Source organism: Heterodontus francisci, chromosome 6, assembly GCF_036365525.1.
Source record: "Heterodontus francisci isolate sHetFra1 chromosome 6, sHetFra1.hap1, whole genome shotgun sequence".
Lineage (NCBI taxonomy): Eukaryota > Metazoa > Chordata > Chondrichthyes > Heterodontiformes > Heterodontidae > Heterodontus > Heterodontus francisci.
The window spans coordinates 39,982,967-40,006,620 of NC_090376.1; the positions used below are offsets into that span (position 1 = coordinate 39,982,967).

Sequence of the window (23,654 nt, forward strand, 5' to 3'; positions counted from 1 at the left end):
GTCTCCTAGCTTGCAGACAAAAGAAGAATACTCACCAGGTACTGGAGGTAAAAAAATAAAAAGCCGCATCTTCTTCCCCCTCTGTACCAAATTTGCACTTGCACCAAATTCCCGACTTAGCACTCAGTTTACAAAGCCTTCTGTTTCCTAAACGCTCTGTGCTCCACACTCCAATTGTGAATTATTATGCATAGAAGACTGGACGCGAAAAGTGCATGTTAGTGGCACTTGGTATTCTGGTGAGTCTGAAAGTTGTACGAATTTGAATAGAACTAAAAATGAAAATCATTCCCTTGCATTTACAGGGTGCTTTATCACATCATCAAATCATTTTAAAGTGCTACACACAATTAATTACTTTTGGAGTGCAGTGACTGGAATGTAATCAAATACAGTAGCCATTTTAATTCAGTAATATGCCACAAAGTGCTTAAGAAATAAATGACAAGCTAATTTGTTTCAAATTAACTGAGGGTGGAACATTAGCAAGGAGACATGGAGGCCATATCTTGAGACAATTAGGTTTAGTTTTTTTCTCCTAGCTCCTAATCAACAACAATTTGCATTTATGCAGCACCTTTAACACAGAAAAACGTCCCAAGATACTTTGCAAAGGTGTAAACAGACTGAAATAGCACTGAGCCAAAGAAGGAAATATCAGAAGGGATGACCAAAAGTTGGTCAAAGAGGAAGGTTTTAAGTTGTGCCTTAAAATGTGGAGTTGGATGTAGAGAGACAAATTGGCAGTGTTCTCATTACAGCACTGAAATTATGCTGTGGGATAAAAGCTAGTGAATGCATTAAGCATGTGCATGCTATTTTAAATAGGGTAACACCACTGATGATTAGAACATTAGAACATTACAGCGCAGTACAGGCCCTTCGGCCCTCGATGTTGCGCCGACCACCTGACCTACACTATTCCATTTTCATCCATATGTCTATCCAAAGACCACTTAAATGCCCTTAAAGTTGGCGAGTCTACTACTGTTGCAGGCAGGGCGTTCCACGCCCCTACTACTCTCTGCGTAAAGAAACTACCTCTGACATCTGTCCTATATCTTTCACCCCTCAACTTAAAGCTATGTCCCCTCGTGTTTGCCATCATCATCCGAGGAAAAAGACTCTCACTATCCACCCTATCGAACCCTCTGATTATCTTGTATGTCTCTATTAAGTCACCTCTCCTCCTCCTTCTCTCTCTCTAACGAAAACAACCCCAAGTCCCTCAGCCTTTCCTCGCAAGACCTTCCTTCCATACCAGGCAACATCCTAGTAAATCTCCTCTGCACCCTTTCCAAAGCTTCCACATCCTTCCTATAATGCGGTGACCAGAACTGCACGCAATACTCAAGGTGCGGCCTCACCAGAGTTTTGTACAGCTGCATCATGACCTCGTGGCTCCGAAACTCAATCCCCCTACTAATAAAAGCTAACACACCATATGCCTTCTTAACAGCCCTATTAACCTGGGTAGCAACTTTCAGGGATTTATGTACCTGGACACCAAGATCTCTCTGTTCATCTACACTACCAAGAATCTTCCCATTAGCCCAGTACTCTGCATTGCTGTTACTCCTTCCAAAGTGAATCACCTCACACTTCTCCGCATTAAACTCCATTTGCCATCTCTCAGCCCAGCTCTGCAGCCTATCTATGTCCCTCTGTACCCGACAACACCCTTCGACACTATCCACAACTCCACCGACCTTCGTGTCATCCGCAAATTTACTAACCCACCCTTCTACACCCTCATCCAGGTCATTTATAAAAATGACAAACAGCAGTGGCCCCAAAACAGATCCTTGCGGTACACCACTAGTAACTAAACTCCAGGATGAACATTTGCCATCAACCACCACCCTCTGTCTTCTTTCAGCTAGCCAATTTCTGATCCAAAGCTCTAAATCACCTTCAACCCCATACTTCCGTCTTTTCTGCAATAGCCTACCGTGGGGAACCTTATCAAACGCCTTACTGAAATCCATATACACCACATCCACTGCTTTACCCTCATCCACCTGTTTGGTCACCTTCTCGAAAAATTCAATAAGGTTTGTGAGGCACAACCTACCTTTCACAAAACCGTGCTGACTATCGCAAATGAACTTATTCTTTTCAAGATGATTATAAATCCTATCTCTTATAACCTTTTCCAACATTTTACCCACAACCGAAGTAAGGCTCACAGGTCTATAATTACCAGGGCTGTCTCTACTCCCCTTCTTGAACAAGGGGACAACATTTGCTATCCTCCAGTCCTCCGGCACTACTCCTGTCGACAATGACGACATAAAGATCAACAACAACGGCTCTGCAATCTCCTCCCTGGCTTCCCAGAGAATCCTAGGATAAATCCCATCTGGCCCAGGGAACTTATCTATTTTCACTCTTTCCAAAATTGCTAACACCTCCTCCTTGTGAATTTCAATCCCATCTAGCCTAGTCGGCTGTATCTCAGTAATCCCCTCGGCAACATTTTCTTTCTCTACTGTAAATACTGACGAAAAATATTCATTTAACGCTTCCCCTATCTCCTCTGATTCCGCACACAACTTCCCACTACTATCCTTGATTGGCCCTGTTCTAACTCTTATCATTCTTTTATTCCTGATATACTTATAGAAAGCCTTAGGGTTTTCTTTGATCCTATCCGCCAATGACTTCTCGTGTCCTCTCCTTGCTCTTCTTAGCCCTCCCTTTAGATCCTTCCTGGCTAGCTTGTAACTCTCAAGCACCCTAACTGAGCCTTCACGTCTCATCCTAACATAAGCCGCCCTCTTCCTCTTGACAAGCGCTTCAACTTCTTGAGTAAACCACGGCTCCCTCGCTCGACAACTTCCTCCCTGCCTGACAGGTACATACTTATCAAGGACACGCATTAGCTGCTCCTTGAATAAGCTCCACATTTCGTTTGTGCCCATCCCCTGCAGTTTCCTTCCCCATCCTACACATCCTAAATCTTGCCTAATCGCGTCATAATTTCCTTTCCCCCAGCTATAATTCTTGCCCTGCGGTATATACCTGTCCCTGCCCATCGCTAAGGTAAACCTAACCGAATTGTGATCACTATCGCCAAAGTGCTCACCTACATCTAAATCGAACACCTGGCCGGGTTCATTACCCAGTACCAAATCCAATGTGGCATCGCCCCTGGTTGGCCTGTCAACATACTGTGTCAGAAAACCCTCCTGCACACACTGGACAAAAACAGACCCATCTAAAGTACTCGAACTATAGTATTTCCAGTCAATATTTGGAAAGTTAAAGTCCCCCATAACCACTACCCTGTTACTCTCGCTTCTGTCGAGAATCATCTTCGCTATCCTTTCCTCTACATCTCTGGAACTATTCGGAGGTCTATAGAAAACTCCCAACAGGGTGACCTCTCCTCTCCTGTTTCTAACCTCGGCCCATACTACCTCAGTAGACGAGTCCTCAAACGTCCTTTCTGCCGCTGTAATACTTTCCTTGATTAACAATGCCACACCCCCCCCCTCTTTTACCCTCTTCTCTGTTCTTACTGAAACATCTAAATCCCGGAACCTGCAACATCCATTCCTGCCCCTGCTCTACCCATGTCTCTGAAATGGCCACAACATCAGGATCCCAGGTACCAACCCATGCTGCAAGCTCACCCACCTTATTCCGGATGCTCCTGGCGTTGAAGTAGACACACTTTAAACCAAGTTCTTGCTTGCCAGTGCCCTCTTGCGTCCTTGTAACCTTATCCCCTACCTCACTACTCTCAACAGCCTGTACACTGGAACTACAATTTAGGTTCCCATTCCCCTGGTATTTCAGACAATGGCATTAAGCTTTCATATAATTTTATCCCACAGTGTGGCCCGTCTTTTACCATGGGCTTCGGGACCCCAACATCAGGCCGAAAAGCATGTCTTGAGCCCACAGTCGTCGGCAGCAGAACCTAACTGACCACCTGTAGGCCAGCCCAATTAAAGACAGCAGGCCGGCTCCTGATGCTGCTGGTCCAATCAGAGGGCTGGCAGCTCTGAAGGTCAGCAGCCCCATGGGGAGAGGTGTGCACTGCTAAGGCAGGTTGAAGACCTCAGTGTGCCTCAAAATGAAGGCGCCCTCAAACAGCTAAGTACAAATTAAAATTTAGGGGGCAAAAGGCAGTTGGACCTGAGGTTGGAGGCGAAACCCTTCCTGGAAGATCGCAGGGGCTGCCTTTTGGGTCATGGAGCCTCTGGCTTCGAGGTCCCCTCGGGCTGCTGCAGTGAGGCTGCCTCAATGAAGCTGGTGGCTTTTCCAAGCGGCAAGGGGGCTGCCCCACTGTTGACAAAATGTCAACGGTGCTGTAAAATGGCCTGTAATAGGTCCTTGAATTATGCAAATCGGATGCCCATCCCCATGGACCAGCCAGCCAATCCACCTCACAGCCCAACGCTGGGAAACTTCCCAGGTGTTGGGACTGCATCAGGGAGCCGTCCCAGAACAGCTTCCCTCTATTTTACTACCACCCCTCCACCTCCATTTCCACAACCCAAGAGCTGGCAATTTCAAGGCCAAGAATTTTAGCTAAGTGCAAAGGTGGGAGCTTCTAATTTTGTGCAGTGAGCTCTTGTATAGCTGTATAATGATAAATGTTTCCTTCCATACTTTGTATTTGGAGTGGAACATTGGTGATTATAGGCCTGTCATGGCAGTAGTGATGCTAGGAAGAATTTGGGGTGATAAACTAAGAGTATCAGATAAAAAAAAATAAAATCATACAATATTGAAGTGCACTTAAGTATGAATTCCTATAGCATGCTGGCACAATAAATAAGCTATTTTTGTATCCATTCATATTCAATAGGTAGAAAGTCTAGCCCAATGCAACTTCTCAAGTATTTATTGGTAATTTTCTATGTTGTCTTCTATAATCTTGTATCAGACATAAAATTATATTCACTGGAAATGTCATACAGTATTGAAAAAAGAACATACAGCAAAAGTAACTGAAAAAACAAGTCTCATCACTTATTCTTGGAATGGTTTTCATAGATTATCACAGAATCATTACAGCGCAGAAGGTGGTCATTCGGCCCATCGTGTCTGCACCAGCTCTGCAAAAGAGCAATTCATCTACTGCCATTCCCTCGCCTTCTCCCCATAACCCTACAATCTCAAAGGATATCGAAGAACCGATTTTAATTGTGGCATATGTATATCTCATAGGCAGGATCAAAGAGAACCTCTAATTTCGACCCAATTCCCAACTAGACCATGGGAATGATTGGCGATAGATTTATTCTTCTTTGATGGAAGATCATATCTAATTATAATCGATTACTTCTCAAGATGGATCAAGATTAAATGGATGTACACAACAATTGAAGCAGTCATCAGAAGTTTTCTCAACACATGGTACACCTGATCAGATAGTATCTGATAACAGACCACAATTTGCTAATGATTACTTCAGGCACTTTGCGGATTATGGAAAACAAAAGGTGAAAGAGACCAATCTTTAAAGGAGAAAACAAGTCCATTAGCACTGGAATATCGAACAAGGAATCCCAAAAAAACACTGTGCCTGATTTGGTTTGAGATACCATGAAATTTATATGAGGATAGCTAGACTGATGTGACAAGTAGGGAGATTTGTGTATTTTGTGTCATACAATTTTGAAATGACTTAAAATTAAATTTGACAAATTCTTTCCTGACCAAATTTCAAAATACTAAAGCCCAACTGTCTATAAAATTTAGGCCCCAGGATTTTTGATCCGTAAATGAGTCAGGATACAGAAGGAGCAATCTCAGTTTGTCAATTTTAACCCTACCCACCTGGCAGAAACCAGGTTGGGAGGCAGTTAAAATCAACCGAGTGACTTACCTGATGTTGCCCTACCTGGATCCTGCCGTCTTCAACTTTAACGTGCTCTTCTGAGCAGATGGCAAAAGCATCTCCCTGATACCAGCAGAGTTTTTCTTTAAATATTCAGATCGAGTTCTGATGATATCATTGGGCCCTGACTGCGATTTTGACTCCGACCTGAGTAGGGAAACCACGCAACTTTCCCACTAGGTAAAATCGAGTCAGAGAAGAGGGCATTCAACACAAGTTTATTTTACTCTCCTTTGTCGGGACAGGAGGATTGGGCTCTTCCTGGGTCCTCATGGAACATTAGTCCCAACCCTCACCTGAGTCCTGGAAGATGGCCAAGGGCTTAAATTACCACAGGCCAGCCACCGCTTCTCAGCATGTTAATCATGCCCGATAGTTGCCTCATTCTGCCATGAACAGGTGTGACTCTAACTCAAACCACTGGTTTCCTGCTGGAAACTCACTGGCAGTTAAAATCCCCCTGCCCAGGTGATGATATGCTAGGTTGAAGCATTAACTGGTCCTCTTTTTTTTGTTCTTTCATGGGATGTGGGGATTGCTGGCAAGGCTAGCATTTGTTCCCCATCCTTAATTGCCCTTGACAACTGGGTGGCTTGCTAAGCCATTTCAGAGAGCAGTTAAGTGTCAACGACAGTGCTGTGGGTCTGGAGGCGCATGTAGGCCAGACCAGTTAAGGATGGCAGATTTCCTTCCCTAAAGGACATTGGTGAATGAGATGGGTTTTAATGACAATTGATGATAGTTTCATGGCACCATTACTGAGATTTATTATTAATTTATTAACCAGTAGAATTTAAATTTCACCAGCTGCTGTGGTGGGATTTGAACCAGTGTCCCCAGGGCATTAGCCTGGGCGTCTGGATTATTAGTCCAACGACATTACCACTACACCACCGTCTCCCACGAGTAAACTAATGACATATAAACACCTGCTGGACAGTCTTGCCATTCAATACTGTTCTCATTGTAACACTGATCCATTGTGTCTTTGATCTCAGCTGGCTGATAGTTGCATCCTCAGATGTCTTTGGTTTGATATATATACTGGGGATATTAATAGGTTATTCGAGTCATTGAAATATAACTCTGCATAGTAAAAACCTATGTCGATTGTTTCCTCTTTGTGGATTGATTCCAACTTTATGGTTTTAAGTATTGCTACATCTTACTGCTTCAATGTATTTTCTTACAGTACTTATAAATAAAACTATTTTGGCTTCTAGTCACTAGTTTGGTATTTCCCACCTTTCAGTGCTGTTATAATGTCAGGAGTGTTCTGTAACATCTCCAGGGTCTGATATCACGATGAAATTATATACTGTGTAATTGTTAATCCTGGACAGAAAATCTCAGACATGGTGGTCCGGAATTTTGCTGCATCTGTGTGCCTGGATACCTACATAATCTGGGTGCAAACAAATTACGCGACTTCAAAGATTGCAGAATATTGGACATGTGTTACGCACATAACTAAAATATACTTAATTTTGGGTGCACACAAAGAGGTAACTCCAGGGCAGCATGTATAAAGGTGAAACTTTCAGTTTTTAGACTACCTTTTTATCCCCAGGAACACTAGATATAGTTGTTCGGTGACAAAATCGACCATAACATTAGATTATGTATGTTATGTATTTCAATTGGCTGGCCAAGAAGCCTAATCCTAATTGTGATTTTGTGTTCCAAACGTGCAATTTAAAGTTTAAATTTGTACCGTGTACGATTTAGCTACTAATGGCTAGAATATTGCTGCTTGCAGATTCTCTGCTTAACAAAAGAACCACACTCTAACTTAACCAGTTTACTGTCCTTCACTGTAACAAAATTTGTGGCAAATTCCATTAAAATCACAATGGAAAATATATGGTATTCTTACAAAGTAAATTTCTGAAATGTGGTTGGCAACGTCTCATACAGAGAAGATTTAATAGGTGTCAAAAAGGTGATCAGTACCGTTCACAATGATTAGAGTAAAATTTATATTTTCTATAAAAGTCAGTACTTTCCCACAGCAGAAAACAAATATACTATTCTTGCTGTTTTAAGCTACTTCTTGTGCAGCAAGCTTGGCAAAAACTGTTTTGTTAACCAATCGAAAATTATGATGCTACTGCACTGTCACCAGTGAAAAGTAAGCAAAATCCAGGAAAAGTAGTTTGCGAGTTCATCTTGTGTATAAGCAGACAAGAGTACAATGATGATGCCTGCAATTTGATTATATTATCACATTACCAATCACATCTACTGCGGTTTTAAAAATTAAACATGCAGTGCATTTTATCCCACTTGACCCACTTCTAAACCTCATCACTGCGATGACCAGGCAACCAACTGCAGCTGCTTTCTGTGCAATATTTTCTACCTTTGGCTCTCATGCAGTTTCTGTCATCATTTTAATTCTCAGCCTACCACAATCATAAGAGCACGTTGAATGCTCACTACAGTCAACAACTGATCCTAGATTTGAGCTTTAAAATTTACAGTGCTTGGTATGATAATTCGCAAGAACAATACCCATTTTCATCCAATATCACATAACTTTCATAGTGTGCAGCTTGCGCTGGAGTGAGCAAAAAAGCTCAACAGGGCTAATTTATTTTCCACAAGGCTACCCTGGCATTTAAAGTGCCAAAATCTCAATACTTGTTATGAAATGAGATATCGAGGTTCAGCTCAGGATACAGACATTAATTCAGTGCTAAGTCCAATGAAGAATTGAGATAAACAGGAAGTGATGGGAAGACAAGTCCCTGAAAGAGAGGAGTCAAGCCACATTCTAAATCAGTTCATAACCTTGATACCAAAGAATCTTCATCTCTGACCAGCACACATACAATAAAAAATGCCAGTAAGAACATAAGAAGCAGGAGTAGGTTATTTGGCCTGCTCTGCCATTCAACAAGATCATGGCTGACCTGATTGTGGCCTTAACTCCACTTGCCTGCCGGCCCCTCTTAACCTTTTACTCCCTTGTAGATCAAACATCTGTCTTAAAGGCCCGCTACCTGACCTGAACCTGACGGGACCCAACGACATATGTCGGGGTCGGGTCGGGTTGCACTTCCGGGTCTGGCATTCGGGCCCGGGTCGGGCCCGGTCGGACATGCTCTATCACAGGTAAGTGGCTCCACTGTTAATTTAATTTTTGGACTAGAAAGGTGGTTTCATTAGTTACTTTAAGCTTGTGCAGATCAGCAACAAAGTGAAAAACGGAAGGTAGGTTAACTGATGGTCGGGTGCGGGAAAAAATGGAAGGACTCAGGCCAGGTCGGATGTGGTTCTGTCGGGCTTGGGTCGGGTTTTTTTTTTGCAGACCTGAGTAGGCCTTTAATCTGTCTAGCTCAGCCTTAAATATATTCAATGACCCTGTCTCCACTTCTCTCGAGGGTAGAGCATTCCAAAGATTAACAGTCCTCAGAGAAAAAAAAATCCTCCTTATCTCAGTCTTAAATGGGAGACCCCTCAATTTGAAACGGTGTCCCCAATTTTAGATTGCCACACGAGAGGAAACATCCTCTCAGCATCAACCCTGTCAAGCACTCTCAGAATCTTATATGTTTCAATAAGATCACCTCTCATCCTTCTAAACTCCAATTAGTATAAGCACAACCTGCTCAACCTTTACTCATAAGGCAAACCCTTCATCCTAGGAATCAGCCTAATGAACCTTCTCTGAACTGCCTCCAACGCAAGTATATCCCTCCTTAAATAAGGAAGCAAAACTGTACGCAGTACTCTAGATATGGTCTTACCAATGCCCTGTACAAATGTAGCAACAGTTCGCTACTTTTATACTCCATCTCCGTTGCAATAAAGGCCAACATTCTATTTGCCTTCCTAATTACTTGCTGTACCTCCACACTAACATTTTGTGATTCATATACAAGGACACCCAGACCCCTCTGCTGCCACAGCATTCTGCAGTATTTCTCCATTTACATAATATTCTGTTTTTTCATTCTTCCCACCAAAGTGGACAACCTCACATTTTCCCACATTATACTCCATCTGCCAAATTTTTTCCTACTCACTTAACCTATCTATATCCCTTTGCAGACTCTTTGGGTTGAATTTTATGGGCCCCTTCAGGACGAGAACGGAGAGTGCCCATAAAATTGCATCAGAAGACACGAGGCAGAGTGCCCATCGCCTTCCTGATGCCTTCCAATTTAGCCCAGGGCGAGGACGGCCAAGGATGGCCTTCCTGCCCCAGGCTAATTGATGCTCTAAATGTGACCAACTGATGGCTATTTAAGGGCCTCTTCCCACATCAACCTCAATTAGAAGGTGTAGGGGCCCGCCACCATGGGGAGACACCCACCTAGTGGGGTGGGGGAGGTACCTCCTTTGGGGGCAGTACAGGGCCCCGGCGGGCCTCCCCAGAAGTGACTGCCACTTCCCCTCACTGAATTGCCCCAGCAACCCCGAACCTACTCATCTTTCCCGAGGTCTCTGGAAATCTTTGTACTGCAGGGCCAGCTGCCATAACAGCGGTCGGCACTGTTCTTAGTGGTGCTACCAGTACTGCAGAGCTGCCGGCCTTCAGATTGGCTGGCAGCTCATGGAGGTGGGAGCTCATCCCTTAAAGGGACTGAATCCCTTACAGCAGGCAATTAATTGCCTGCCTGCCTGCCATGTAATTGTAATGGAGGCCCAACGGAGGGCTGAGGCAAGGTCTCCCCCCACCTTCTGGCCTGCCGCCCAGACCCCCGTCTACAAAACAAAATCCAGCCCTTTATGCCCCCCTCACAATTTGCTTTTCTACATATCTTTGTATCAGCAAATTTGGCACAATATACTTGGTCCCTTCATCCAAGTCATTAATAGATTGTAAATAGTTGAGGCCCCAGCACCGATCCCTGCAGCACCCCACTAATTAGCTTGGCAATCTGAAAATGATCCATTTATCCCAACTCTGCTTCCTGTTAGTTAGCCAATCCTTTATCTCTGCTAATATATTACCCCCAAAACCATGAGCTTTTATCTTGTGCAGTAACCTTTGATGTGGCATCTTATCAAATGCCTTCTGGAAATCCAAATATATAACATTGACTGGTTCTCCTTTATCCCATGCTTGTTACATCCTCAAATAACTCTAATGAACTTGTCAAACATGATTTCCCTTTCACAAAACCATGTTGACTCTGCTTGATTTTATTAGGATTTTCTAAATGTCCTGCTACATAATCCTTCATAATGGATTCTAGCATTTTCCCAATGACAGATGTTAGGCTAACTGGCCTATAGTTTCCTGCTTTCTGTCTCCCTCCTTTTTTGAATAGAGATGTTACATTTGTAGTTTTCGAATCCACTGGGACCTTTCCAGAACCTAGGGAATTTTGGAATATTACAACCAATGCATTCACTATCTCTGCAGCCACTTCTTTTGGATGCAGCCCTCCAGGTCCAAGAGCCCCATCAGCCTTTAGTCCCATTAGTTTTCCTAGTACTTTTTCTCTAGCGACAATTAGATTAGATTAGATTAGAGATACAGCACTGAAACAGGCCCTTCGGCCCACCGAGTCTGTGCCGAACATCAACCACCCATTTATACTAATCCTACACTAATCCCATATTCCTACCAAACATCCCCACCTGTCCCTATATTGCCCTACCACCTACCTATACTAGTGACAATTTATAATGGCCAATTTACCTATCAACCTGCAAGTCTTTTGGCTTGTGGGAGGAAACCGGAGCACCCGGAGAAAACCCACGCAGACACAGGGAGAACTTGCAAACTCCACACAGGCAGTACCCGGAATCGAACCCGGGTCCCTGGAGCTGTGAGGCTGCGGTGCTAACCACTGCGCCACTGTGCCGCAGTTGCTTTGGTTCTGGTTCTGCCCTTCCTATTCCTCCCTTAATTTTCTACTATTCTTGGGATTTTTTTATGTCTTCTTCTGTGAAGACAAATACAAAATACTTGTTCAAAGTCTCTGCTATTTCCTTGTTTCCCATTATTAATTCCTCAGTCTCTCTAAGGAACCAATGTTTAATTTTGCTACTCTCTTCCTTTTTATATATTTGTCTAAGTTCTTACTGACTCGTTATATATCTTGCTAGTTTACTCTCATATTAAAAATTTCCTCCCTTTTTTAATCATCATTTGCTAGTTTCTAAAATTTTCCCAATCTTCTGGCCTACCACTAATCTTCGCAGCACTGTACGCCTTTTCTTTCAATTTGATACCATCCTTAACTTGCTTAGTTAGCCACGGATGGCACATCCTTCTAGTAGAGTCTTTCTTTCGCAATATTATATATCTTTGTTGAGAGTATGAAATATCTTCTTAAATATCTGCCACTGCTTATTTACCATGGTGGTAAATTAAACAATTTTCATTTAGTCACTTGGTGTCAATATCAAACAACAATTTACATTTATATAATGCCTTTATTGCAAAAGAAATCCCAAAGCGTTTAACAGAGGTGTAATCAAAACATTCCCTGATCAAGAATAAAACTACCACATCCAGTGCAAAGTTCCTCTCAATCTGCCCTAACAAGGTGGCATTACATTCAACTGAGAAAAGCACTCCTGACCATTTGCATTTTCTATATCAGGTGTTTTTACGTTATTCATTCATGGGATGTGAGTGTGACTGGCATTTGTTGTCCATCCCTAATTGCCGTCGAGAAAGTGATAGTGAGCCACCTTCTTGAACCGCTGCAGTCCATGTGGAATAGCTGTTAGGAAGGGAGTTCCAAACTTTTGACCCAGCAACAGTGAAGGAACAACGATATAGTTCCAAGTCAGGATAGTGTGTGGCTTGGAGAGGTACTAGCAGGTGGTGGTGTTCCTATGAAGCTGCTGTTTATCCTTCTAGGTTGTAGAAATCGTGGGTTTGGGAGGTGCTGTCAAAGGAGGCTTGGCAAGTTGTTGCACTGCATCTTGTAGATGGTACACACTGCTGCCACTGTGCGCCAGTGGTGGAGGGTGTGAGATTTATGGTGGTGGATGGGGTGCCAATCAAGCAGGCTGCTTTGCCCTGGATGGTATCAAGCTTCCTGGGTGTTGTTGGAGCTGCACTCATCCAGGCAAGTGGAGAGTAATCCATCACACTCCTGACGTGTGCCTTGTAGATGGTGGACAGGCTTTAGGGGGTCAGGAGGTGAGTTATTTGCTGCAGAATTCCCAGCCTCTGACCTGCTCTTGTAGCCATAGTTTTTTGTGGCTGGTCTAGTTAAGTTTCTGGTTAGAAGTAATCCCAGGTGGGGAATTCAGTGATGGTAATGCTGTTGAATGTTGAGAAGATGGTTAGTTTCTCTCTTGTCAGAGCTAGTCATTGCTTGGCACTTGTGTGGCACACCAAGCCTGAATATTGTTCAGGTCTTGATGCATGTGGGCATGCATTTCTTCAGTATCTGAGGAGTCACAAATGGTACTGATCACTGTGCAATCATCAGCAAACATCCCCCCCCTTTTGACCTTATGATGGAGGGAAGGTCATTAAAAGAGCAGCTGAAGATGGTTAGGCCTAAGACACTACCCTGAGGAACTCGCGCAATGATGTCCTGGTGTTATGAATGCTGGACCTTCTAACATGATTATGTCTTAAAGATTGTGATTTTTAAAAGATCAAGATGGAGTCCAGAAGGTCACCTGACCTCACCTCCACTCTGCAAAAGACTATCTGCAAAAGGTTACCAGGACAACAGAGAGAAAAGATCAAAGATTGTCTTCTGAAGAAGGGACTACAGCAGTAATATCTGAAGAACAATGGGTTTTGCCTTCACAGACTTTTGTATCTTAGAACAAGGAGTCAGTCATTGGGAACATGCAAATGAACCAGGCAGATGATAACAGCTGGGGGAAATGAAAATGCCGAGCAGCTTTGTGGAACTCAGACTACTGGTCTCTGCATTTTGGAGCATGACAATAAACAACGGAATTCTAAATCCAGATAAATTTAACAGACTTTCAGGAGAAAGGCAGGCTGTAAGGAAGGAACCAGCAGGTTGTGGCCTTAAATAGGATGTAAAAACAGAACTCCATCGGGGTGCAGCCTCAGGGCAGGCTATAAGAGAAGACACCTTCTCTGCCCTTTACACTACTACTATCCCAGTCTATATTCAAATAATTGAAGTCCCCCATTATAACTACTCCATAATTCTTGCACCTTTCTGTAATCTGCTTGCAAATTTGTTTCTCTACATCTTTCCCATTAGTTGGTGGTCTATAGACGTCACCAAGCAATGTAACGGCACCTTTTTTTGTTTCTTAACAATAGCCAAATAAATTCTGTTCTTGACCCTTCTGGGACATCCTCTCTCTCCAGCACTGCAATATTCTCCTTATTCAATACTGCCACCCCTGCCCCTTTCCTTTCCTGAACACCTTGTATCCAAGATTATTTGATACCCAGGCCTGTCCTTCTTTGAGACATGTATAGCTAGAGGAAAGGAAATTCTTTAACCTTATCAGATGAAGCTGATGGGTATACCAACCAACTGCACCATCCAGTTTCCTCTTTATTAAGTGTGGTTTTAAAATTTTGAATGTTGCCTAAACTACATTGTTTCCCAGTCAAGCAACGCCTCAATTCTAAACATCTCATCCTTCTTTTCAAATTGCTCCATGGTTTCGCCCCTCTCTATCTCTGTAATCTCCTCCAGCCCCACTACCTTCCATGATATCTGTGCTTATCTAATTCTTGAGCATCCACGATTTTAATCACTCCACCATTGATGTCTGTGCCTTCAGCAGCCTAGGCCCTAAGCTCTGGAATTGCCTCCCTACACCTCTCCACTTCTCGTTCCTCCTTTATGATGCTGCTTAAAATCTACCTTGTTGACCAAGCTTTTTGCCATCTGCCCTTATGTCACATTATGTGGCTCGTTGTCAAATTTTGCTTAATAACACTCCTGGTGAAGTGCCTTGGGACGTTTTATTATGCTAAAAGGTGCTATATAAATAAAAGTTGCTGTTGTTTAAACATAATTTCTTGATTTGAATGAGGTATTTCAAGGTATTCAGGTATTACCCTGAAATACGTAAACTTTAGGCAGTGGAGATTGAAGGGAGATTTGATACAGATGTACAAGATCAAGGTTTAGATAGCTCTTTATATATGCAGGCATAAATTCACATTGTAGCTTTTACTGTAATTTTCATGAAAATAAAATATCACTAAGAATTTTGGAAGGCATGAATCCTTTGATTTTTTAATACAATTCCAGCCAGTTCCTAGCAGACGCACAACAGTAGCTTAGTGATGATACTCCATTTTTTCCTTTCCTTAGGGAGATACCTGGCCTCTGCACAGTATCTCCTCGCAGGCACACTAATGAAATCTGGAAGTTAACACAATATGTGATTCAAACTGCACACAACCATCTCATACTCGAATATATTGCATCACCATGCCCCATAATTATCTATGTCTAGTGAATGCTGAAAATTATGCATCTGAGATCACACAACATAAACATGAGCTACCATTCTACGTCTTCTGCTAAAAGTCTTAAAAATATTTTGAGCAGGAATTACGCTGCTGAAATTGTGCCTTCGTAGCGAATTGTTTACAGGAGTTCAATAAGCCAAATAACAGGTGAGACAATTAGGCAAATAAATCTTGTCTGTTAAATAGCCTACAAACAAAATTAATAATTTCTCACTACTGCAATTCTGTAAAACTTCAAAACCATAATCCTGTTAGATCTTAGGGAATTCAACTATTTTTGTTTTAAAAATCATAAGAATCCTATAGACATTCTACAACATTTTTCAGTGAGTACCTCACACATGGAGGGGGAATTTTCACAAAAATCTCCCAAAAATGACATCGGGTCTGGATCCCAACATCGTCCTGCCCTCTTCCAGGTTTCCCCCGGGAGGGATTGAAGATGAGAAGCGAAACCAATATAGCTGTCGGTTAAGGCATTTAAATATTATAATAGCTAATTATGTACTCTTTTAAACCTTGTCATGCAGGCCCCCGCCTGCCAAGAATGAGACACATATTTCGCCACATGAATATTAAAACTTAAAATTGTTGCTGGGAAGAAAAGAGGGCCTATCACAAGGAATTGCCAGGCCCCTCGCCGGAAAGAACTTTTCTGCATACTATCAGACAGTGTTGGAACAAAGGAACCAATCCCTGCTTCCCCAATACACAGAAGACGTGGTCAGACCAGTTTAGTCACATGACTTGGAGTTTTTTTGTATTTGAACTTGCCACAGAGTTTTAAAACTGAATTGGACTGAAAGGGCCTTGCTCCCATCTCTTTCTCACGGAATTGAAGATCCATTGAAGACATATGAACCCCAAGAGAGAAAAGCTTTCTACAGTGAACAAGGTTTAAGAAGAATACTGGGCCCCAACGAAAAGCAAGACTACCTACATTCAAGGACTCTATAGTGAGATAGAAGCACAGTAAAAAACCCCACTTCAGAGATTGCCTCAAACCTCTTCACTATTTTTCTTCTGCTCTTTTCTGTCTCTATTTGCATGTGCATACCGCATGTGCATGCTAGCTTGGGGCGCAGCATGTATTCGTAGGCGTTTACCGAATTAGAGTTTAAGTTTAAATTTAATAAAATTTCAGTTTTCTTCTTTAAACCTAAGAAAGCCTGTTTATGCTCATTTCTTTGCCTTATAATTGGAAAGTGGTGAACAAGGATTCACGAAGGGGGAGCTCAAAACACAGTCTTTAAAATTAAACCCTGTTACAGTAAGACCAGGTGAAGGCTGAAAGAGACTGCTAAACAGTTTTCTCACCTGGTCGTAACACCCTTAATTCTGACTTTAACAGCCAGGCACCCGTTTCCTGACTTGTCAGTAGGTTTCCAGGGTGAACGAGGCAAATGCACAGCCCTGAGTGTTTCTTCAGTGAAACTGAAGAGCTGTAGATACTGCCAGGTGAGAGGCTACTGTTCATAAGATTTCTTCTCAGAGAGTGTGCTTTCACTGCTTAGCGGATGATTGGCAACTTCCTGGAAGGTACTTCACCTGCCCTGCACTTCACTGACCTTCAGTTGTACTTCCCTGCTGCCAGCCTTCAGCACAGCATGGGGAAGCTTATGCAGCTCTACCTTCCACCTCTGATGCGACAAGTCAAGTAGCAGCATCAAAATCCCCAACAGCAGCTACCTTCTCCTCAGCCACATGCTGCTCCACATGGCAGAGAGGATGGACACAGAGATCAAGCTGGAAGACAACAAAGCCCCCAATACAGAGTCTACAGGCAGAGGATCATCTCTCTTGATATGTGAGAGCACCACCCAGTATCTCACGAGGCTCAGACTTTCACAACAGGTGGTTGCTGACATCTGTAGCCTCCTGGAACAAGACCTCCTTCTCAGTGGGCCTGGTGGCACAATTGCCAGTAGCCAACAAGGTATCTGTCAGAGGAGGACAACCACCCCTCCCCGCCCCCCACCAATCGACGGGTCTCTGTCTTTCCCTGAGGTTGCATGCTCTCTTCCCCTGCTCTTCTGTTTGGCCTACTTATCTCGAGATACAATGGGTAAGCGCCTGGAGGTGGTCAGTGGTTTGTTAAGCAGCACCTGGAGTGGCTATAAAGGCCTATTCTAGAGTGACAGACTCTTCCACAGGCGCCGCAGATAAAATTGGTTGTCGGGGCTGTTACACAGTTGGCTCTCTCCTTGCGCTTCTGTCTTTTTTCCTGCCAACAGCTAAGTCTCTTCGACTCGCCACTCTTTAGCCCTGCCTTTATGGTTGTCCGCCAGCTCTGGCAACTGACTCCCATGACTTGTAGTCAATGTCACAGGACTTCATGTCGTGTTTGCAGATGTCTTTAAAGTGCAGACATAGATGGCCGGTGGGTCGGATACCAGTGACGAGCTCGCTGTACAATGTGTCCTTAGGGATCCTGCCATCTTCCATGCGGCTCACATGGCCAAGCCATCTCAAGCGCTGCTGGCTCAGTAGGATGTATATGCTGGTGATGTTGGCCGCCTCGAGGACTTCTGTGTTGGAGATACGGTCCTGCCACCTGATGCCAAGGATTCTCTGTAGGCAGCGAAGATGGAATGAATTGAGACAGCACTCTTGGCTGACATACGTTGTCCAGGCCACGCTGCCGTAGAGCAAGGTACTGAGGATACAGGCTTGATACACTCGAACTTTTGTGTTCCGTGTCAGTGCACCATTTTCCCACACCCTCTTGGCCAGTCTAGACATAGCAGCGGACGCCTTTCCCATGCGCTTGTTGATTTCTGCATTGAAAGAAAAGTTACTGGTGATAGTTGAGCCTAGGTAGGTGAACTCTTGAACCACTTCCAGAGCATGGTTGCCAATATTGATGGATGGAGCATTTCTGATGTCCTGTCCCTTGATGTTCATTTTCTTGAGGCTGATGGTTAGGCCAAATTCGCTGCAGGCAGTCACAATCCTGTCGATGAGCCTCTGCAGACACTCTTCTGTGTGGGATGTTAATGCAGCATCATAAGCGAAGAGACTCATCGACAGGATTGCGGCTTCCCCTGCCAGGAGAGAAACAGCAGAGAGTTAGAAGAGTTAGAAATGGCTTGTGTGGATAGCAGGGAAGGACAACATTTATGGAGGGTGATTGTGAGGCATGGGCTCAAGAGGGTAATAGGATGAGGGCGAGTGTGAGTGTTGGCTGCTCAGAAGGGGATGTGAGGTGCCAGCAGGGAGAGGAATGAGTGCAGCTGCAACATGTTGTTCTAAGCAGTGCTGTGAAGGAGAATACTGAGAAAGTCAGAGCACTGGATTTTAAGAGCCTGCCGCTGATCTCGGTGGCAAGCTCAAAAAATGGCGGGGTGCCCCCCCAAATCCCGTGGAGGGGGTGGGCGGTTCGTCCCCGGCAATGGCATCAGCTGCCTGTGAACAGGCACTCATGCCATTTTTTTTTAAAAGGCAGCCAGCCCTGCCACCTAATTTAAATTTTTAAACACATACCACCCAAAATTAAATAATTTCTTATGCCCCTTTCCCATCCCACCAATAATGGTTACATTAACTATTCGCTCTTCCCTACCCCAAACACTTACCTTTTACATCTGCCCTACCTGCCCTGCCCCCCCAAACTGCACAAAGTTTGAAGTGCAACCCTTCCCACCATCCCCTACACCCAATGCATGCATCTGACCCCATCACGTTCCCCCACAACACTAAAAATCTGACCTCCTACCCCCTCCCCATCAGTGTCACGCCATCGTTCCCCGGACAGGGAATTGAAGGCGCGGGAAGTTTTTTTTAATTCATTCATGGGATAAGGACATCACTGGCCAGGTCAACATTTATTGTCTATTGCTAATTGCCCTTGAGAAGGTGGTGGTGAGCTGCCTTCTTGAACAGCTGCAGTCCATGTGGGGTAGGTACACCCACAGTGCTATTAGGAAGGGAATTCCAGGATTTTGACCCAGCAACAGTGAAGGAACGGTGATATAGTTCCGTCAGGATGGTGTGTGACTTGGAGGGGAACTTGCAGGTGGTGGTGCTCCCATGCATTTGCTGCCCTTGTCTGAACATTGCGTTGGTCCCTCAAGATTGGTGAGTCTATGTAAATGTATTAATTTTATTTATTTGAATTTTAAATTGAGGTCCTGTCACCCAGCGACAGAGAGGGCAGGGTTTGGCTGACACAGAGCCTCACCGCTGCCAGGAAGATCAGGCCAGGCCCTCCCATCGTCAAGGTCTATGGTGGGCCTCATTCAGACCCATCTTCAGGTCCCCCTGCCACGGAACCCACCACAGGTGGGACAACAAGGTCCAGCCTAGAGTGTGGGACTTGGCACCTGAAAGTGTTCTGCCACTCACCTTTCCCACCCTCCTGGAGGTCCAGGATCCTCTTGGTGCACTATCGCCAGGTTGCAGGAGCCATACCTGCTGCTGACTTCTTCGGCCACTTCGTTCCATGCTTACTTGGTTGGAAAGGCTGTTCTCTTGCTCACTTTGTCATCCTGCCTCCCTCCCTGATTGGTTGGAAAACCCAGAGGTGGGATGCTAATGGCATAGCTTAGTTAAACAGCCTCAGCAAAGTTTGCTCCAGTTGTGATACCTGACCCGCTAACAGTCCCACCATTTCAGCAGAGATTAAGTTCAGAAAATTCCACCTAGAATGTACGGATTACTCCTAATAACTTGAAGCTCTTCTCTAATTATCCAAACATTTGTATTCAGTGAAGGCAAGGTTAATGCTGTATATGTAATTTATCTAAATTGCCAAAAGGCTTCAATACGGTATCACGTAATAGATTAACGAATAAGCTCAGAGGATGCTGAGTCAGAGGAAAAGTCGCAGAATGGATAGCTAAACTGGTTTAATGACAGAAAGCAAGAGAAAAGGGTAGCTATTCAGAGTGACAGAAGGCAGAAAGTGGAGATCAGTGCTGGCACCACTCTTATTCACAATTTATATTAATGATTTAGACTTTGGAATCAAAAATGTGTTACGACCCAGGCAGGAGAAATGCACTGTTAATTCAGTCCCACTTCCCCACGGATCACAGCCTATCAATAAATTTTTCCCACCTACTGTCAATTAGACTTTATTTGCCCCTCAGAATAAAGCACACCAACCAGGTTTCTTCAAACAACATCATTAACCATTTATTAGAAAAAAAGTCTTAACAACTAATGAGATAAATCTATACATATGAAAAGCTCCCTAATTCCCTAGCCCTCATGCACACACATACATTCAATAAAAATGGTTAACTGGGGGGAAAAAAGGATTCTGGTTTACAGCTGTTTCACATAAATAAAAGGAATAATAAAGTAATTCAGTTGGTCCTATTCTGGTAGGAAATTCTTCAGTTGGGTGAGGTATCCCAGAGTCAAATAGTTGGATGCCACTCGAAGTTGATGAACAGTCTGTCATGGGTAGGCGTTCAAAGCAATTCGACGACAGCAGGTGTCATAGGTCTTTCAGCAAGAGTGTAGCAACAGGTCTGCTGAGGACTCACAGAAGCAGTAAACTAGTAGAAGCTTTCTTCATGTTCCAGGATTTCCCAAAACACAGGAGGCAACAGGAACAACACTGGATGCAGGAATTCTTCTGACACAGAAGGCAATAGGAATCTGTCACCTTTCAAATACAGGTTTGCTTCTTACAGAGAGAGGTATTTTTCTGGGTTTTCCACTTTGATTTCCAGGCAGGTCAGAAAACAAATTTCAAATGCTTGCTCTTTGACCAACTCACTGGTTTTTAAAAGAGTCCCAAGTGAAAGTAAACCTTCCTGAGCCGATCACGTGACCTGTCATAGAGTCTCCTGTGTCATTCAAAGGTTGCTCTGAGGAGGGCAAAACCCTTGGCTGGCTTCCTTGAAACTGCCTGCTTTCCTATTCTTGTATACAAAGTCAACATCCAAAAATTTCAGCTATTTGCAGGTGTCCACGTCCAGTGAAAATCCTTTTTGCAGTTTTTTTAAAAACACACAGAATTCTAAGATTTTAGTACAAAAATAAAACCTCTTGAAACAGAATTTCTAAATTTGCAGATGACACCAAATTGGGGCCGATAGTCAACACTGAAGAGGACAGCGAGAAATCGCAAGAAGACATTAATAAACTTGAAGAATGGGCATATAATTGACAAATGAATTTCAACACAGATAAGTGTGAGGAATTACATTTTGCTAAGAAAAATAAGAGGCTGAATTTTCTCGACTTTGATCATTTCAGCAACAGGACAAATTTCAGGTTCCGACCCCGTTCACAGCAGTAGTAGGACTCAGGCGCCATCTAATGTGTGCCGGACAATTAAGAACCCGTCTCTGGGAGTGCCATCCAATTAGGGACAGTGGGCAGTATCCAGAAGAGGGAGGTGGATACAGCACAGCTCATTGCTAGGGCAATTGGCAGCCTTCACAGTGTCACCAGTGAGAGTGCTGCTGAGGGGCAAGCAGCAAGAGCAGCAGGGATGTAATGGAGGTGCCATCCCAGCCCCAGGACATTGCTGCAGAAGTTCCTCAGGCTAATGTCCTAGGCCCAACAATCTTCAGCTGCTTCATCAATTACCTTCCCTCTGTCATAAGGTCAGAAGTGGGGATATTCACTGATGATCGTGCAATGTTCAGTAACATTCGCTAGGGCTGATAAGTGGCAAGTAACATTTGCGCCACACAAGTGCCAAGCAATAATGATCTCCAACAAGACAGAATCTAACCATCTCCCCTTGGCATTCAATGGCATTACCCTCGCTGAATCCCCACACTAACATCCTGGGGGGGGGGGGGGGGGGGAGGTGGTGGCGGGGTTACCATTGACCAGAAACTGAACTGGAACAGCCACATAAATACTATGGCTACAAGAGCAGGTCAGAGGCCGTGACCCGTGACCTTTCATCAGACCTGAAACGTTAACTGCTTCTCTCTCCACAAATGCTGCCAGTCCTGCTGAGTATTTCCAGTACTTTTTGTTTTTATCCCTAACTACCTTAACTGGTTTCCTGCCACAGATGCAAGGGCTTCTGGCATCAGACCCAGCTCGCCCCTGGGAAAAGCAGCCGAAGGTGAAAACTTTTCAACAAACTGGCCCGAAGCATTTTTTCCCTAAAATTGTTTGTTACCCTCTCTGCCTCCACATCAACTTCCAGGGGCCTAGAAAAATAATCCCCAAGGAGCACACTTATTACATGAATAAGAATATAAATGGGGTACAGGAACAAAGGGATCTTGGACTACAAATACACAAATCACTAAAAGTAGTGATGTAGAAGTTAATAAGGCCATAAAAAAAAAAAGCAAACCAAGTACTCGGGTTTATTTCTAGACGGATAGAATTGAAAAATAGAGAAGTTATTCTAAACTCGTATTGAACTTTGGTTAGATTACATTTGGAGTACTGTGTACAATTCTGGTCGCCAATTACACAAAGGGTATAAAGGCACTGGAGAGGTCAAATAAAAAGATTCACAAGGAGGATACCAGAACTTTGATGTTACACCTATTAGAAAAGGATGAACAGGCTGGGTTTCGAAAAGAGATGGCTGAGTGATGACCTAATAATTTTAATCTATATGAAACATTTTGATACAGTAAACAACTGCTTCCAGTTGTGGAGAAGAGCAAAACTAGAGGTCATCAATGTAATCAAATAGGAAATTCAGAAGAAACCTCTTTACCCAAAAAGTAGTAAGAATGTGGAACTCACAACCACAGGGAATGGTTGAGGCAAATAGTACACGTGCATTTAAGGGAAGGCTAGGTAAGCAAATGAAGAGAAAGGAATAGAGGGTTATTCTGATAGAGTTCGATAAAGAAAGACAAGAGGAGGCATGAATGGAGCATAAACGCTGGAATGGCCCATTTTTTGTGCTGTATACGCTATGCAATTCTATAAATTAAAATAGCACTTCACTTTTCTTCTGTGCAAAGAATATTAAATCAACAACTTTGAAAAGGAAGAACTGTAATGATGGATTCTTAAAGAGGACTACTTCTTCAAATGACAAAAGGCCTTTTAATTGTTATGTTACTGTTTAATGGCTTTGAATTATGTCAACAAACTGTGCAAGAGATCTAAAATCAAAGATGGTCAATGATGTAAATACAGTTCTGTCAGGCCCATAAAATCAAAGGTTTTATACAAAGACTGTATTTTAAAATTTTCTAAAAATATAGTTACAGGTACTGCAAACAGCATAGCACATTACAATCGATATCTTTAATATCATCAGTTTAGGCTTCTAGACTGTTATCACAGTAGCTCTCAATTGTGCAATGCATTAAAAACATTTTGAAGGACACTAACGTGAAAGAGGTCTGATAGAAAGTAAACAATTCCAAAACCAGGGTCCAGAGGTAGAATATATGACACTGAGTAATGATTACATATGTTAATTCTCAAATCCACATTTTCATT

At 43.4% G+C, this 23,654-nt stretch overlaps 1 protein-coding gene across 5 annotated transcripts in view; it reads right to left on the reverse strand.

Annotated features, from left to right (window-relative positions):
• The window catches only part of LOC137371258 (protein furry homolog), a 532,970-nt gene that overhangs the window by 479,290 nt on the left and 30,026 nt on the right, over window positions 1-23,654 (reverse strand). The gene's annotated exons all lie outside the window — the stretch shown is intronic.